Raw genomic sequence first — 12,127 nt, 5'->3', positions numbered from 1 at the left:
GCACATCCAGTCACACAGTATAGAAGAGAAGTTATTTTTAGGTACCTGCTCGCATTGCACCACAAAGTAAAGCCCCTGTCCAGCCCTGTCGAAGCCGCTCAATTCGACCAACAAACTAATTCTTGTTTTAAAGGTACCAACCGTTTTGGCCAAGAAATTGCATATTATTGTGCTCCAAAAATCGAGCTTCTGCGCTCCTGGTTGAATGACTACAATTGGGAGAGAGGAAGTCTGGAAATCGCCGCAAGCACGACCGCGAAGATCTAGCCTAGGCTTTCGCTTAGGTCTTTGCGGTCTGCACAGTAATCATCCGGCGGAATACTGAAGAGCAGTGCGTACACGCATAACAAACATCCAATCTCCGCAAACTACCTCTATCGTGATTTTTGCAGGCACTACGAACGTCCAGGTACAACTGCAGTGTAGACAAAAAGAGCAAGCTCATTAGGTATTCACTAATACCGCAACAAATAAGGAACGAAAAACTGCTTAGGCTAACAAAAGCACTCGCTATGCCGCAGCAGTATCCTTAACCATAAAGAAAAGCAGTTCAAATGGAGGACTCTTCTGTATAAACGTAAGCACAAGTCAGTCCATGAGAAAAGGAGCGCGAAAACAAGACGACGGACGAAGACAGGACACATAGCACGAGCGAAGTGTTCTGTCTTCGTCCGTCGTCTTGTTTTCGCGCTCCTTTTCTCATGGATCAATACCGACTCTCCCAACTTTCCCCCCTTGACAAGTCAGTCTTCTCACACTGGTCACTTTTCTGCACAGCAGCACGTCTTGAAGTACCGACGTTCATTTAGACGCCTTGGTTTCTGTCTTAAACAAGAAGGAAAACATCCCCATGCCTTGTTCAAGTTTTGTGAGCGAATGGAGGCATAGCTTGCCATATACCGCACCCGACTTCTTCTTTACAGTCTCATGGTACTGGTCCACCGTAAGAACTGATGGGAAAGGTGCCTCATTTCGCCGACACATCAACGCCTTTGTACGTTCTAATACTCCAAAAGCGACTACCGTTCTCCCCGTGAAAAAAACTGACACATGATTCTATAATCCGCAATCAGAAATTTGAGCGTATCACTCCAGCCGTGCCAGCTGCTAGCTTCCAGCTGGGTGTTGCGCTGACAGCTAGCCTCCGGGCTTTTCGAGTGACAGCCAATTTCTCGTTGTTCATTCACCACTATCGCCCCGGCAGGTGGCGTTTGGCTCTTCTACTACCTAACGTGGTTGTCGATTGTTGCGTTACTCCGAAAGCGCCGCCGACCACAACGTGGAATCCAGGAATGCGCGCCAAGAGGCTAGGGTCTAAAACACCTCTTTTGAGTGGAAAAGAAACACTCACTCGTGCTTCCAGTGATTCGTATCGTTGAAGTTCCGGCAGTACGGATGGTCGGAACAACAGGAGATGTTTTCAGTGTTGGAATATGAGTTTGATTGCCCTGGCTCGGATGCGTAGCATGACTCGTCGAACCACCATGAGGTGTTGTACCTCCCGGGCCCCGACTCTGAGTCCGGGTCACTTGGCTGGAAAGTGTCGGATGGCCCGTCGGACCACCACGAGGTGTTGTCCTTCCCGGGCCAGGACTCCGTGTCTGCGTAACCTGGCTGGAAAGTGTCGGACGGCCCGTCGGACCACCACGAGGTGTTGTCCTTCGCGGGCCAGGACTCCGTGTCTGCGTCACCTGGCTGGAAAGTGTAGGACGGCCCGTCGAACCACCACGAGGTGTTGTCCTTCCCGGGCCCGGACTCTGTGTCCTTGTCTGGCTTGGGTGTGTAGGATGGCCAGTTGAAACACGAGGTGTTGTGCTTCCCGGGCCAGGACTCCGAGTCCGCGTCACCTGGCTGGGCCGTGTCGCATGGCCCGTCGGACCACCACGAGGTGTTGTCCATCCAGGGCCCGGACTGTGTGTCCTTGTCTGGTTTGGGTGTGTAGGACGGCCAGTGGAACCACGAGGTGTTGTCCCTCCCGGGCCAGGAATCCCCGTCCGGGTCACCCGGCTGGGATGTGTTGGATGGGCTGTGGGACCACCACGAGGTGTTGTCCTTCCCGGGCCCGGACTCTGTGTCCTTGTCTGGTTTGGGTGCGTAGGACGGACAGTAGAACCACGAGGTGTTGTCCCTCCCGGGCCAGGACTCCGAGTCTGGGTCACCTGGCTGGGATGTGTCGGATGGCCCGTCGGACCACCACGAGGCGTTGTCCTTCCCGGGCCCGGACTCTGGGTCCTTGTCTGGTTTGGGTGTGTAGGACGGCCAGTCGAGCCACGAGGTGTTGTCCCTCCCGGGCCGGGAATCCGAGTCCGGGTCACATGGCTGGGATGTGTCGGATGGCCTGTCGGGCCACCACGAGGTGTTGTCCTTCCCGGGCCCGGACTCTGTGTCCTTGTCTGGTTTGGGTGTGTAGGATGGCCAGTCGAACCACGAGGTGTTGTCCCTCCCGGGCCAGGAATCCGAGTCCGGGTCACCTGGGTCGGATGTGTCGGATGGCCAGTGGGACCACCACGAGGTGTTGTCCTTCCCGGGCCCGGACGCTGTGTCCTCGTATGGTTTGGGTGCGTAGGACGGCCAGTTGAACCACGTGGTGTTGTACTTCCCGGTCCAGGAATCCGAGTCCGGGTCACCTGGCTGGGATGTGTTGGATGGCCTGTGGGACCACCACGAGGTGTTGTCCTTCCCGGGCCCGGACGCTGCGTCCTTGTCTGGTTTGGGTGTGTAGGACAGCCAGTCGAACCACGAGGTGTTGTACCTCCCGGGCCAGGAACCCGAGTCCGGGTCACCTGGCTGGGTTGTGTTGGATGGCCAGTGGGACCACCACGAGGTGTTGTCCTTCGCGGGCCTAGACGCTGTGTCCTCGTCTGGTTTGGGTGTGTAGGACGGCCAGTCGAACCACGAGTTGTTGTACCTCCCGGGCCAGGAATCCGAGTCCGGGTCACCCGGCTTGGATGCGTTGGATGGCCTGTGGGACCACCACGAGGTGTTGTTCTTCCCGGCCCAGGTCTATTAGTTTGGGCAGTCGTCCGCCTCGAGCTCGCTTTCGAAGTACGTGGCGTCGGCGATAGTCCTGCAGAACGTGGGGATCACCTTTTATGGCAACTAGAATCGCTCCAAGCTGTACCGTAGATTGCCTATAATAGGAAGAATAACCAGAACTGGGCAATTAGCTCGTACCTGTGGTAGGCCTTTGCGGCGGACGGGATGACCCACCGGGATTAGGTGTTGTGCCTCGTCTTGTGCCAGTAGTGTTGCTCGTGGTGCGCCTGCGTGTTGCTTTGGACGAGAATGTAATAATTTTCATTTATATGTCATTAACAAAGTGGTTTCCGTCACTTTACATCTGTTATAATGTCAGCTGTCAGGTTATATGTTTCTTTTTATTGCTGGTTGCTGTCCAACTCCTGTAATGTGTTACCCATTTAGATTTTACTAAATACCAGGTGTTTCACATAAGAGTTTACAGAATTTTTTAAAATATGCTGTTTGAGCTAGAAGAGCGCTTTTTTCTTCATAGCATTGACAACAGTGTCATACATCACAATAAAGCTAGTAAATGCTAACTAGCAAGATGGTTAGCCACTAGTGAAGTAAAATTTTAATTCTTGCTGTTAGGATCCTTAATTATTGAGAGGTGTATAGCGCACCATAATATTTATATCAGTTTTTAGAATTATGAAAACGCGGTTCAGCTCGGCGGTGTGCAAAACAAATTTTGGCTCCATCGTGCCAAAATACAGGCGCTTTGAAGAATCTTGAAGGCGAAGCAACCTCTCGAGTACACGTAACTCGTCGAAATACCCAAAATTTGTGGGCCCACAGTGCCGAATTTAAGCGCGTATATAGACATACATTTCAATCGCTGCTTCAAAAAGGATGGCTCGCACTGCATAAGGTGCTGGCACTAAGAGCGCCAGCTGTATTTAGGGATCAGTTTTATATTTGCGGCATAGTGTAAAATGTCCCTTTTATACTGTTAGTGGAATAAATAAAATTGTAATAACTTTTTATTTTAATGCAAGTTTTATATATTGGTGTATTTCCGTAGAACGACCTCATGTCTGCATTGAAAAATAATGTTTGTGAAATTTAGGAATGTTGACTTGTGATTCGTGCTGCTTTTCGTGTATTGTGTTCATTTTATTTTACGTTATGTATGCTTGTCTGTGCTTTCTTTTCCTTTCTGAAATGCCCCTGCGGCTTGGGCCAACATATTGACCTGCAATATCACAAAATAAATAAAAAATAAATTGAACGCCAATGCAAGCTAAAGCTGGCTGAGCTAATGATGCACTGGCCCCAGTAGTAAAAGTGTACCAAGTGCAATCACCATTATATGTTGCGGTAGATATGTGCAAAAGCTACGAATAAATAGGTGAAGTGTATGAAGTCCAGTGAGAAGACTAAATTGGTAATGTATCCGGAGTGGGATGGACAAGTGATTGGGCGCCGCTGCTTAGCGTAAACAATGAAATGTTGTAAAGGGACTAAAGTTGTAAACGGGTCAAATATTGATTGTAGGTAGAGAGATGTTCAGAATATTTCCTAGCGGCCCGTATATTCAGCTCTTCCTGTTGCAAACTCACAGACTGTTGGTGTGTCAGCACAGCCATGCCATCTGCGTTTGGGAGATGACTATTCTAAGCAATATAAGACATATCTGAATGAGCATATTTCGAGAGGTTACACGTAGCAGCGAGGAAAGAGCCAAGCATAAAAAAAAACATAAAATAAGTGAAATGCAGACATTTCATGGTCCTGCAAAAAAAATATCCGCGCTGAAATTTTACTTCTGGATGAAACAGGAAGCATTATCTATTTTCTACCCTAGGCTGTACGGAGGCCAGCAAAGGCGAGAAGACCAAGCTCCATACTTAGAATACTAACAGTTTCGCACGCTTACAGAGGTTCATGACCGCTTAGCGTGTATGCCCTATTGTCGATCCCCTGTGTTGCTTTCTACTGCAAGTGTTCCTTTTCCTTTCTCTGCCTATTTGCGGTTTGATCACGTGCAGTGTATTTCAAGTTGGTGCTTTCCACTCCTGCCAATGAAGCCTTTTTGTTTCCACTACTGTGGTTTTTGCCGAAATTTTCTGACCAGTTCGAGTGGCGCGAAAGCTTGTGCTGACTTTCTTTTGCCTGACTTTCTTTTCTTTTAGCGTGCGGGAGTAGTCTAGAACCTAACCGTTCGTTATCTGTAGGGTTATTTATTCCAGGAAGCGTGAATTCTGGCATTGCGACGAATAGGCCCCTGCATTTGGGAGCTTTACTAGATCCCTTCACTAATTTGTGATAACTTCTTACTGTTGAAGACACTTGCGCGAATAGCGACGCTTCAATATCTCGTTTACTCCCCCCGCAACATTTCTCGCCCATGCATGCGCACATCCAGTGGCAAATTCTAAAACGGTATTCGCTCGACGAAACTGCGTAAAAATAACTGTGAGGTGCAATCCAGGGTAAGGTATGCATTCCTAATCTACGTGACGATACACCGTTCATCTGGACTGCCGAGCAACAGGCTGTTCACAGAGCTGCGCCAACGGCTGCGCATTACCCCTGTGCAGGCTCACTTCGATGAGGACGCTGCTACCGGGATACACACCGACGCTAGCAACATCGGGACTGGTGCCGTCCTCGTTGAACATCAAGAAAACGCGCGCGAATGCGTGCGTGCGTGCGTGCGCGTGCGCGTGTGTGTGTGTGTGTGTGTGCATGCCCGTGCGAGCGCGTGCGTGTGTCTGCGTGTGTGTGCGCGCGTGCGCGTGTGTGTGTGTGCGCGTGTGTGTGTGTGCGCGTGTGTGTGCGCGCGTGTGTGTGTGTGTGTGTGTGTGCGTGCACGTGCGTGCGTGTGTGCGCGTGCGTGTATGCGTGCGCGTGTGTGCGTGCGCGTGCGTGTGTGCGTGTGTGTGCGTGCGTGCGTGCGCGTGCGTGTGTGTGTGTGTGTGTGTGTGTGCGTGCCCGTGCGTGCGCGTGCGTGTGTCTGCGTGTGTGCGTGCGCGTGCGCGTGTGCGTACGTGTGTGTGTGTGTGTGTGTGCGTGCGTGTGAGTGTGTGTGCGCGTGTGTGTGCGTGTGCGTGCGCGCGTGTGTGTGTGTGCGCGTGCGTGCGTGCACGTGCGTGTGTGTGTGTGTGTGTGTGTGCGCGCGTGTGTGCGTGTGTGTGTGTGCGCGCGTGCGCGTGTGTGCGTGTGTGAGTGTGTGTGTGTGTGTGTGTGTGTGTGTGCGTGCGTGCGCGCGCAGTGAGTTTACGGGTACGAGACGCGTCGCCTTTGCTTCCTTAATATGGCATAGGTGTCTGTTGTGTACCGTTCTCCCGCCCCTGTTTTTTCTTCTCTTTATTTTTCTCTATTTCTCTTTTTAGGCCTTCTGTGTGTCAAGTCCCATGCTATAACACGCGTCCATGCACTGTATGATCATTCTTGAAAAAGATCGGTCCTCCGATCGAAACGTCCAGTAAAATAAAAATGTTTCCTTAAACGAAGCGTATGCTTCTATGTATTTTATTTTAAGCAGTCAAGTACCTTGAGTTGTCGCAACTATATATATATATATATATATATATATATATATATATATATATATATATATATATATATATATATATATATATATATATATATATATATATATATATATATATATATAAGAATGAACTGAGGGGCTCGTTTGACAAATACATTAAGGAAGCCAACAGTCACCGAAACCAAGGTGCACAGGTGGGGACCAATTATATATTGTCTTTTATTTTGTTTAATACTTAGATTATTCTGTCACTTCAAAAAAATTTCTTGTAAAGCAGCAGAAAAAACCATGCCGCTGGTGCGATCCGAACCCACGACCTCCGAACAACGCGTCCGCTGCTCTTACCAACTGAGCTACGGCGACGGCTGTCCAATCTGCTCCTGTCGTGGCTATTCATGTCTATTGCGTGTAAGCGACCCTTTAGAGTGTTCACCAGCGCCACCCTGGTTTATAGCGGTGGACGTAGCACATCCTGTAATACCGCGAGTGCGACGTAGAACGTCATCTAACGGCGAGGGCGGAAACTTGCGAGAGCCCTCTTATGCTGCCTATGGCATCAAGACTGCCAGAACCAGAAAGACTGCAAGACTGGTAGAGCACCGAACGAGATATTCGGAGGTCGTGGGTTTGGATCCCACCGGCGGCATGGTTGTTTTTTGCTGGTTTATAAGTAATTCTCTGTAAACCAATCGATTGTCATTACAAATTAAAAAAAGCAAATTAGAAACATTCCCCTTGCACATATATATATATATATATATATCCCACCGGATCCGGCCGGCGGCATGGTTGTTTTTTCTGCTGCTTTATAAGTAAGTTTCTTTAAGCAACAGAATAATCGAAGAAATAAAAAAATTTAAAGGAAACCATATAATTATTCCCCTGTGCATCTTGGTTTCGGTGACTTTTGGCTTCCTTCATATGTTTGTCAAACGAGCCCCTCATTTCGTTTACCTTGTCTGCAAATAGCTTAACGGGGGTCTCAGTTCTGGCAGTCTTGATGTCATAGGTAGCAAAAGAGGGCTCGCGCATAGTTTCCGCCCTCGCCGTTAGATGACGTTGTACGTCACATTCGCGGTAATACAGCACGTGCCACGTCCACCGCTATGGACGAGGGTGGCGCTGGTGAACACTCTCAATGGTCGCTTACACGCAATAAACATGAATAGCCACGACTGCAGCAGATTGGACAGCCCTCGCCGACCTCCGAACATCGCGTCCGGTGCTCTTACCAACTCAGCTACGGCGACGGCTGTCCAATCTGCTGCTGTCGTGGCTATTCATTTTATTGCGTGTAAGCGAACCTTGAGAGTGTTCACCAGCGCCACCCTCATCCATAGCGGTGGACGTGGCACGTGCTGTATTACCGCGTATGTGACGTAGAACGTCATCTAACGGCGAGGGCGGAAACTGTGCGCGAGCCCTCTTTTGCTACCTATGACATCAAGACTTCCAGAACTTTGTGTATGGTCAAATGTTTAGGGCGATCCCGACGGTGCAGTAAATTTGTAATAAGGGACTAATCACTCATTGGCATACGCCCGAACGCAGCCATACGGCTACAATGGAAAGCTAACAGCTTTCTCAGAAACTTCATAGTGAAAGAAAAATTCGTCCGTGTGGCTGCGTTATTTCCGTTACATTTGCTATCAGGTGTACGTCATGGAGCGGTGGATGGACAAGATCCTTTTTCGTCCTGATGCGCAACCAAAACTTTCTGAATTGCATGCAAGGGGGCGAATCACACAGGCCGATATTACGGATATGGCCACCGGTTGGATTTTGTATCCGCCTAGATGTACCGGGTGCAAATTTTACAGCAAGTATATTGTTTTCATTGTACTGTGGGAGGTTTTGTGCATGTGAGCGTTGTCAGGGACACACAACTTATAGTGCACGTGCACTCAGTACACCCAAGGCGCACTTCACTGTCATCTCTAGTGAAAACGCACTTCTTTTTTGTAGTTTACCTCGGAAGCATTCACAGCGTAGAAACCGCTCGCACAACTTACTTGTGTATCTTGGCGTTAGAGTCGTGCGGTACGTCACTTTTCCTGTCGCTGCATGTAGGGTAAAAGATACATCATTAAAGACACTGTAATACAGGTTATATCATATAATTATAGATTGTAGATTACAGGATATGAAACCCGCTTCTGATAACGGCGGAACAAAATAAGTTCAAAATTGAAACACACGATTTCTCGTGGCATTCAAGACGGGATAATATGACACTTAAAAATTTCTGTTCAGTGGTCCAATAACTCGCTTGCTTCGCCAGAGACCTGAAGAAATTTGTTATCAGAATCGGCCTAAAAGGGGGAAAATAGAAAGCATCCACCCGATCCGTGATTTGTTTTGCTGTGTGCTTCTTTGGATCACTTCTATCAATGGATCACTTACCGCTTCTAATCTTTGCCCTAGCTAGTTTGATTGCAGTGGAGGATTTGCGGAAATCTAGAACAGCGTGGTACCATATACACAATGCATTTCAGTTCGTAACTAAAGGAAAAAGCTACCGGAAGAAAAGAATCAAATGGAAAACCACCATCCTAAAAGCACATGATGCTTACGCAGTTCATCAAATCAGACCACCATTTTTTTTTAACTCTGCGCACAGAAATAAGGAGAGTCAGAAGGCCTTATTTATTGCGATAAAATTTCTCGCTCAGAGAGGAAGCGATCACTTCTACCTCTCCATCAGTCCTGCGCAGATTTATATCACTGTTCTCTTTACATGCTGTTTATTTTTATAGGGTATTGACAGCACAGGGAGTAATTAATACTCCATATCAGCTCCAGCTTGTAATTGTTGTTAATTTTACTTATTTCTGCGGAGTTAAATACCATTATCGTCAATACGTTTTGCACCTTGAGAATTAGTCTTAATTGGCAGTTAATTAGAATGATAGCTGGACTTAAGCCAGCCTAACTTGACCACGAAGCATGAACAGTTCGTGTCAAGAAAATTGCACCAATTCTGGAAACAGTGAATCAGGTAACAGTACTAGTAATAAAGTCAAAGAAGTCCACAAAACAATCTTTTGAGCCAGCCAATCATGAATTTTTCACCTTAGAGCGCCAAAAGCACGCAGGGCAGGCTTGAAGAAAGGTGACGAGCACATACTTCCTGCTCCTTAAGGTGCAAGATGTAGGAGGTTCATGACTGTGTGTATAGAGGGCATAGGAAAAGCGGCAACCAATCTGACATTTCTTGTTCTTGATTATACTTTAGAAAAAGCACATTTTTTTATTCAGTACTATCTCCTGACTGCGGAGATAGCTCACAGCCTGCTCAACGAACAGCCATGCATACCTACAACCTGTGGCAAAGAAAATTCATTCCAAGTTACGAATGCCGGCAAAGGTAGATAAATCACATACCGAAGTCGTGCTTTTAGTGCTGCTAGCACTACTAGGCCCATTTTCTGATTTTGAGCAAACCTGTCATAAGCCTGTCTAGCTGGCCCACATGGCTACCTGATTGTGGGCAGCCTGCCAGGTGTGTACATTTGGCAGACCTTCATCTGGATGAAGGCCTTCAAGGTAAGTGCCTTCAAGGTAAAGGCCTTTGGGGCAAACGCCTTTCGGTAAAAGCCTTTAGTCCAAAGACCTTTAAGTGAAAAACTACTGGGGCAAATACCGAACAGACCGAAGCAATCGCATGGTGGTGTCTCCAGGCAGGCATGTATCCGAACTTACACATGTTAAAAGAATGCATCCCAGGGACAGCACCCACAGGTGCCCGTGGTGCGGAGCTGAACTCACACTGTATCACCAGACATTTGAGTGTCAGGAGGTATAACCGCTTCTAAAAATAACAAACCAAAATGCGGAGCAGTATTAAGCACTCCTGACCAGCGACTGCTGCGAAGACCAAAAAGGTCGGGTTGCGCGAGCTCAACTGTGAGCATGAACGAGCGGACTCTGGACTGATGGCAGCCGACCACTGCTGAAGTTGACCGCCTGGGTTCGCCAGTAGGTTGGATGTGGTCACGAAGACGACCAAGAGGCCGCCAACTCTCTAGCCTCAAGGGCATCATTTATTGGAGCACAATAGAGTTTTTCCGAACCAACCGTCCTCCATCTCGGCTTCTTTATTTTCATCGTAGGAAGTTTCAACGGAGCGCCGTCTATCACATCATTGCAAGGTGAGAAAGCGCACAGAGCACGCAACGTTTCAGCATATATCTTACTATTTCACTTGTCTACAAGGGCCAGCGCTTTGTTCAAGCGGTAACCTAATAGTGCTTTTGTTTATTTGCATATCCTTGCTTCACTAGTGGCTACCTAATGATACCGCGTGCGGACACATTATTGCTTCTACGAAGAAGAGGAGGAGATTTCCTTCCGAGTTCAGCGATATTCTAGCACCTGGCTACTTATCTTGCAATGAGTAAGGCATTCTGCACTTTAATTTTCTCTATTATTTATCGTTGCATGCCAACTTCATATTAGCGAGAACCTGGGGCGAAAAGTCTTTTCCTAAGTCATATTTTATTTGCACTCTGGCGCTTTTCTTCAAAAGGCGTGTGGCGTAACAACTGAGCAGTAACGTTGGTACCTTGTCAATACTGGTCTGCGCATTGTAGTGAGAAGTGTCACTGCAAGACTTGAATTGAGAGTCTATGGTGTTGCTGGGAGTGGGAATGGCAAAACGCACATAATGACATGATTATTCTGTGCTTGTAAGGCTTTGCTTCATTTTATTGCGGGCCACTATGCGCCCCACTATGACCGAATGAAAATGGCTGCTGCCCAGCTACTACTTGGCATCTCGCTCGGTACAGCTCTTTGTACGCGTGCTTTTCTATTGTTATTGCACCACGCCCCTCTTCTACCCTCTGCAGTCGATCAGGCGCCGCGTGGGGCAGCATTGAAAGAGCCAGCAATTGCGTTGTGATGGCAGTAGGGGAAGGACTGTTGTTTCACGTCAAGCTTTAAACTTTGCTCTGGTTCTTAAAACACACACGGCGCGTACGTGCCGATTGCTATGTGGAAATCACAATATACCGCGACGGCTACGGCGTATAGTAGCCTTGCATAATATTGCATATGGATACTTAAGAGGTGCAAGCACGTTTCAGTTAACACGGTGATTTCTTTGACACCAACCGGCTAGTAGAAAGTTTTGCTCCAGCCCTAGTATTTGTGTACCAGTTCTTTTTGCGTTCTTTTTCTTACAGCTACTCGCATCGGCTACCACTGAGGCGTCCACACATTGAGAGCTGTCTCTCTGAACAACACTGTGAACTATGTTGTGAACTCAACGACTCAAAATCTTTCAGCATGGCCGAAAATAGCGCAGACATTTAGGAGCTGACAAATCGACAGCAGGCCTTATGGGCCCTCTTTCTGGCTCCATATGCTGAGCAGCGATACATAAAATGTTTTGTGCATTGCTGAGAATACACCTGGTGAGCAGAGTAACAAGTTTTATCATTTTGTTTCAGTGAGCCTGGATTATCCCGTTTCTCAACCCGGAGAGCAATCTGCTGCGTTTCAGCCAGGTAACGCTCCGTGAGTTGTCTTCATGTTCTGTCTGCTATTGTACGACGTCTACAAAAAGACGTTTTGTTTTAACCCCGTCAGAACTGCAGCCTCTGG

The 12,127-nt window shown here is 48.0% G+C and overlaps 1 protein-coding gene across 3 annotated transcripts in view; it reads right to left on the bottom strand.

The window, feature by feature from the left end:
• LOC144101764 (AP-4 complex accessory subunit Tepsin-like) overlaps positions 1–12,127 on the bottom strand; it is a 349,149-nt gene that overhangs the window by 277,139 nt on the left and 59,883 nt on the right. The gene's annotated exons all lie outside the window — the stretch shown is intronic.

This window comes from Amblyomma americanum, chromosome 8 (assembly GCF_052857255.1).
Source record: "Amblyomma americanum isolate KBUSLIRL-KWMA chromosome 8, ASM5285725v1, whole genome shotgun sequence".
Classification (NCBI taxonomy): Eukaryota; Metazoa; Arthropoda; class Arachnida; order Ixodida; family Ixodidae; genus Amblyomma; species Amblyomma americanum.
The sequence above is the reverse complement of the archived record's forward strand: the minus strand, read 5'-3'. Positions and strand labels throughout refer to the sequence as shown.